This window comes from Arachis ipaensis, chromosome B9, assembly GCF_059453495.1.
Source record: "Arachis ipaensis isolate K30076 ecotype BB chromosome B9, ASM5945349v1, whole genome shotgun sequence".
NCBI lineage: Eukaryota > Viridiplantae > Streptophyta > Magnoliopsida > Fabales > Fabaceae > Arachis > Arachis ipaensis.
Window position 1 is genome coordinate 47,814,960 of NC_142444.1, and position 6,651 is coordinate 47,821,610.

The 6,651-nt window shown below is 37.8% G+C and overlaps 1 pseudogene; it reads right to left on the reverse strand.

The window, feature by feature from the left end:
- Window positions 1-4,525: 4,525 nt before the first annotated feature.
- Window positions 4,526-5,630, reverse strand: LOC148544561 (uncharacterized; annotated as a pseudogene).
- Window positions 5,631-6,651: the final 1,021 nt, after the last annotated feature.

Genomic DNA, 6,651 nt, shown 5'->3' on the forward strand with positions numbered 1-6,651 from the left:
CAGCACCAAAAAAGAGAGAGAGAGAGAGAGAGAAAACTCGAATAGGGAGAAGAAAGGAGAAGGAAGCCATTGTCACTATTCATCTCCCCCTTCAAAGCTCCATAACTTTTGATCCGGCGCTCCAATTGTCTAGCCATTTATGACCACGCGAAGCTCTCATCGAGCTCTTTAATTCTAGTACAAAGTAGTTAACAACTTGAATTTCATATTCCTCCTTTCAGTCCTAACAAATTTAACGTTTTCAGATATAGTATTTGAGTAGATTTTGTGATTTTGGTTGTTTAGGTGAACTCTAGTAGCGAGTAATTGTTGGAATTTGCCCCAATCCCCTTTGGACAAGGTAAATTTCCTTATATACCCTTGTAGTTTTGTATATTGTGGTTTCTAGGTTTTGATTTTGGTGATATATGTGTTGTTAGTTTGAGCTTTGGTGCTTTTTGGAGTTATCTTGGCTTTTTGGTGGTCTTGTGCGTGGAGGATAATCAGACAAGGTATGGTTTCTGTTTCCTCTATGTAATATGTAATATTTCTAAACACTTAGACTAGTGGCCTTTAAGATAGGATAGAATGATGTGGGTGTTTGATTAATTGTTTGTGAATATTTTGATTGATGATAATGATGATGAAGGTTGAATGAGTTGTGTGTGGGAAAGTATGATTTTGATGATAATATGATGAATGTTGGTGTAATTATGATTGATAAATATAATGATTATGAGTATTAATGATGATGAATTGATGATAATGTGTCTATTTGGATGGAAGTTTGGAAATATGTAACATTGATGTTAATAAGGTTGATGGAAATTGGGAAAGGTGAATTAGGTTGGATTTAGAATTGTTGAATGGTTTAGAAGGTTGTGTGATTGAGAAAGTGGTTGAAGCAGTGTTTCATATGAATTTTGGGTTGTTTCAGTATGGTTGAAATGTGATTGAGTTGGTTTTAAATTGAGAATTGTGGCAAAATTGAGTTTTTAGTGTTTTTGGTAAAAGTGGGTTTTAGACCAACTCTGGTGGATCATATCTTGAGCTACAATTTTTGACATTGATTAAATTTTATATTCAATTAAAGATAATTCAAAGAGCTTTAAAACGGTATAGATTTTGTAGAGAAAGATATGATTGTTAGAAGTTGGTGTTAAAAAAATGAATTCTGTGATATTGCAGAATTTGTGATTTCTGGTTTGAATTATGCTGTGTGCGTGCTCTGACAAGTGGCTGTGTGCATGCTCTAACCAATGGCTAAATTTTGACTTGTGCATACACACATCCCTGTGCGCACGCACACCCTGTGAATTTTTGAAAATGTGTGTACGCACATTCTAGTGCACACGTACACACAGGGAGATGCCTACTGTTGAGAGCGATCGCACACTCTGGGGCGCACACACACCTTGCGAATTTTACAAGCTGTGCATACGCACAAGCTAAGAAAACTTTTAGTGCGTGCGTATGCACACTACCCTGTTTTGTAATAAAAACCTTGTTTTTAACCGTTTTACCTTTCCAGAGAGCTTGCAAATTTTCGTAACACTTGTTTAAAACCTTTTCGCTCGTTTTAGGATCTTGAATTAAAGGAGAAAATAATAAAGGGATAAAACATGTATTCTTAGTTATGAGTTTAGTGACATAGGTTTTGGAAGGTTTGTGTAATTTTCTAGCTTGAGTAGAGAGTGTTGAGTTATGAAGTATATGGTTAAAGAGATTTCAGAGAAGTTGAAAACCGGTGATGGTTATGATGAGTTAAGAACATAGAAAGGAATAATAAAATTATTGGATTATATGAGAGTGTGCGGGGCTTATATCCCTGGCGTGGCAGTTTTCTCTACTGCATGAGTGTGCGGGACCTATATCCTAGCGTAGTAGATTTCTTTGTTGCATGAGTAGTAGTAGTTGTTTCCTTCTCTGCTGCATGAAGTGTGCGGGGCCTATATCCCTGGGGTGGCAGACTCCTTGCTACATGAGTGTGCAGGGCACTATATCTCTGGCGTGGCAGATTTATTGCTGCATGAGTGTGCAGGGCACTATATCTCTGGCGTGACAGAAAAGGCTACATCCGGGAGTATGGGTCAAGTTGGCAATTATAGACTGACAAGTGATATCACGAGCTAATAGGAAAGGCATTCGTCATATGCATCTTCTACCTGTTTATTTGATTTGCTTAATTTCTGTTATGCCTAAATGAAGCACATGTAACATGTTTACTTGCTAATTGTTCTAATTGCTATATATGTACTTTACTTGTGCTTTACTTGTCTACATCACTTGTGTTTTCTACTGGGATTGAGGAGGCTTGGTAAGTTGGCAATGGGATCGCATGGAGGTTAGGTTGGTGAAGGCTGTGGGATGCAGCGGTGTGATTAGTACTAGTTAGAAATCCCCGAAGTCTAGATAACCCTGTTAATTGTTTATGGTTTAAGATATTTATTTTGATAAGCTTGGATATCTATTTGGTATGATGCTCTAGGATTGTCTCTGGTGTCCCGAGGTCTTACATCTTACATTATTGGGTAGTGTTACCATACTGAGAACCTCCGGTTCTCATTCCATACTTTGTTGTTGTTTTTCAGATGCAGGTCGTAACCCACCTCGGTGAGTTACTTAATGGTGACAGAGCAGAGGATCTTTATTCCATTTTAGAGCCTTTTGATTATTTTGATTAGTTCTCTCACTTTTGTATTTATATTTTTCTTAGAGGCTTACTTTGAGAGAAATATTGTATAAGCTATTTTACTCTTCAAAAACTCTGTATTGTCTGTATATAACTAGCCGGCTTAAACTCCACAGGCTGTGGCTAGTACTTTATGACTATCCTACTTATATATCTATATGATTTCCTGATATCTTGCATCTATATCTTGTGCTTCGATTCGTGTAGCTTCATGTGGACACTTCGTGCATTTAAAACTCTATTTTTGAGCTAATATCTTCATCGGGCTTCGAGAATTATTATTCCTTTTTCCATATATATTTATGTATAAGCCTTAGGATTGTCGTGATCTCTGATTAAAATTTGCTTTACGGCATGAGGTAAGGCTTAGGGTAATTAGGGTATTACACATAGTCAATCAATCTATAGATGTTCCACCTTTTATGCGTAGCTTAGATCTTGATGTCATGCATGCACCGAAATTTTCTGAATATGCAAAAATAGGTAGGTGAAGATTAAGCAATATGTTTTCTTTAATTTATATTTTAGATGGATTGATAAGTGAGAATTTGTTTTTTCTATAGGTGTTGCTGATCCTATGGATAGATAGTTCAAGATCAAAATGAAATACAATTCTAGAAAGTCATCGCGGCAATTAGGAGTTACACTATCTCTAGAAGAGTCCATTACACTATTTATGAGTCTGAGCCACAGACGTTCTATACAAAATGCAAGATGTATGGTCGTGGGTGTGATTAGCTTATCCAAACCAGCTTAATATGAAAGAAAGGTTGTTGGGAGATATGGAAATACAATGGGAGGCACACGTGCACCATGGGAACGTTCTCACAAGATCATTCTAAGTTGGATTCAGACACGATTGCTGAGGTTATAAGGCCATTAGTTGAAACTGACCCATCCTTAAAGGTGAAATCTATAATTGCAGCTGCATGTTGGGCTTATTCCACTTGTAACATCCACCCACCTATAGTTACAGCAAATAACCCCCCATTTCTAGCAAAAACACACAAAAATTTCATGTAAAAAAAAATAAGCCACAAATTGATGCAGTTTTCAATACCAAACATACAATAAAAAAGGAAAATATGGATTGTCTTGAAACTAATGACAAAATTTTTCATTTCTTGTGGCAGTTTTGTATAGGCACACCAGAGTCTTGAGTCAATTTTTTGTAGGCAACTTGTAATCTCGTAGTGACTGGTCCTACTTTTCCATTACCAATTATGCGTGCATCAACCTTCACTACCTATAAATATATATGCCATACAAGAGTTTATATACTCATCATTTTAATTCTTTATGAACTATATTGTGCTGCAAGAAGTCATGCAAATCTAAATATCAAAATTCTGAGTTGTCACGTGAATTCAAAGCCACATGGATTATCTGCTTGATTGATATAAAATTAGAATTATAGTAATTAAATTGTAGCACAGTTTTGGTTAATACGTAATTTGTTATGGGCTTAATAATATTAAGCATTATTATTAACAAATGTCATCATGGAAAGGCTAGATCTATCATCTATATTATAGATTGTGTTTGAATTTTAGTCTTTAAAACAAAATACAGATATAAAGACATGAGAATAAATTCCCATAATAATCCTTGAGATTCACAGGATTACCCGATTCGGTCTTCGAAGTTCCAATTGCACCGTAGTGGTCCCCCAGATTCACCTCGATGCACCATAATGGTCCCTATACATGTTTCCGGTGCTGAGTCAGATGACGAAGTGGTGATGTGGCCACAGTTGCCATGCTGGAGGTCCTAACTGCTAGATAATGTGGCAAGATTGCAATTGGACCCAATTTGGTCCTTCTCCATTCTAAAACCCTAATTCATCTCCAATCTTCAAATTACCTTCCTCTTCTTGTAACTCTTCTTTTTTTTCTTGTAACTCACTAAGCTAAATGCTTGATACTTATCCTTTTCACAAAAGAAAGAAATAATGGAGGGGTATACGGAAGTCACACCCTTAGTCCCTTTTGGTAGTTCATAATATAACCTAGCTGCAGTCCAGTACATCATACACTTCTTCTTCACTCGCCTCATATGATCCAAGATATCGTCACCTTTATTGTCATACTTATAACAATTGTCCCAGATGTATTGAACATCCTTATAAACATCCTTAGAATTTATATACTTATCTCTCTTTACAAGATTGCTGCATATAGTTCCAAAATTCATTGGAGTGTTAATGATATCAAAACAGTCGTAGTTCCAAAAAGCATTATGGCGTTAAACACCTATAATCAACTAATCACAATTTTTTGCAGGGACAAAAGATAACTTTTTAGATCCAATTTTACTATAAATCAAATTAGTCACCTGGGAACAACAAATATCATAGATCCTTGTGGAATAACTTCTATGCTTGAGTGTTCAAGATCAAGAAAGAGACAGCACATCTTCACTGGAAACTACGTGGTTAGCATTGGATGCCAAGACCTTGGATACCTTAATTTTGATGCTAGTGGTAGCAGCCCTCTTTTGATGGAGCAAGGGATTTCATATCAGGGAAGGAATTTGCACTGTCTTCCATCCTATCAACACTAACGCCTTGTTTGTCAAAGTCGTGTGGTTGGCTACTCTTATCAGTGTCACTATGCGTCGGAGCATCCGAAGACGTATGCTAGAAATAGGAGTCCAACATCTTTGGAGTCTTGAGCTTCGCCTTAATGCGCCCAACCCCTGAGCGGCTTCTCCACAGCCTTATCAATGGAGCTATCATGATTAATGCTAGCCACATTCTAATGTTGTTGATCTGTCCCAGTTGAGGAATGTGTGTCAACCTCCATTCCAAAGTTATCATCCTTATCATCATCATTATCATTATTAGTACCATAATCCTCCAAAGCAGAGGTTTCTTCCTTATTTTGAGTCTCATTGCCACTCACTACATGCTTGCTACTGTCCTTCCCTTCCCCTTTTTATGCCCACCCTTCCGCTTCATCTTCTAACAAAACCACACTTTGTTCCAAAGCCAATTAACACCAAATTTAAGTATTTAACTCACCAGACTACAAATTACAGAAATTTACCTAATCGAACTGGCCGCAGCATTGCTCCCACCTCCCATCATAGATTCTCAATCTCAAAGAAGTGAAGAAAAATCATGTAAAGTGGAGAATTCATCAAGAAATAAAATTTTGAAAATCTGCCAATCGCGCGTACGCGTGACCTTCCGCATACGCGTGACCTAAAATTTTGCCATGTGGTGCGTACGCGTGACCTTGCGTGTACGTGGTGCACGAATTGTGAATCACACTTTTCACAACTCGTACCACTAACCAGCAAGTGCACTGGGTCGTCCAAGTAATACCTTACGTGAGTAAGGGTCGAATCCCACGGAGATTGTTGGTTTGAAGCAATCTATGGTTACCTTGTAAATCTTAGTCAGGAAGTCAATTATGTTTATCAGTTGAATTGCGAATAAACAGGAGAGCATGAATTAAAAGTTACTTGTTATGCAGTAATGGAGAATATGTTGGAGTTTTGGAGATGCTTTGTCTTCTGAATCTCTACTTTCCTCTGTCTTCTGGTTCACACATGCACGTCCTCCCATGGCAAGCTGTATGTAGGGGGTCACCGTCGTCAATGGCTACATCCCATCCTCTCAGTGAAGAATATGCTCACATGCTCTGTCACAGCACGGCTAATCATCTGTCAGTTCTCGATCATACTGGAATAGAATTCTTCATCCTTTTTCGTCTGTCACTAACGCCCAGCACTCGCGAGTTTGAAGCTCGTCACAGTCATTCGATCATTGAATCCTACTCGGAATACCACAGACAAGGTTTAGACTTTCCGGATTCTCATGAATGCCGCCATCAGTTCTAGCTTATACCACGTAGATTCTAATTAAGAGATCTAAGAGATACTCATTCAATCGGATATAGAACGGAGGTGGTTGTCAGGCACACATTCATGGGTTGAGAAAGGTGATGAGTGTCACGGATCATCACCTTCATCAC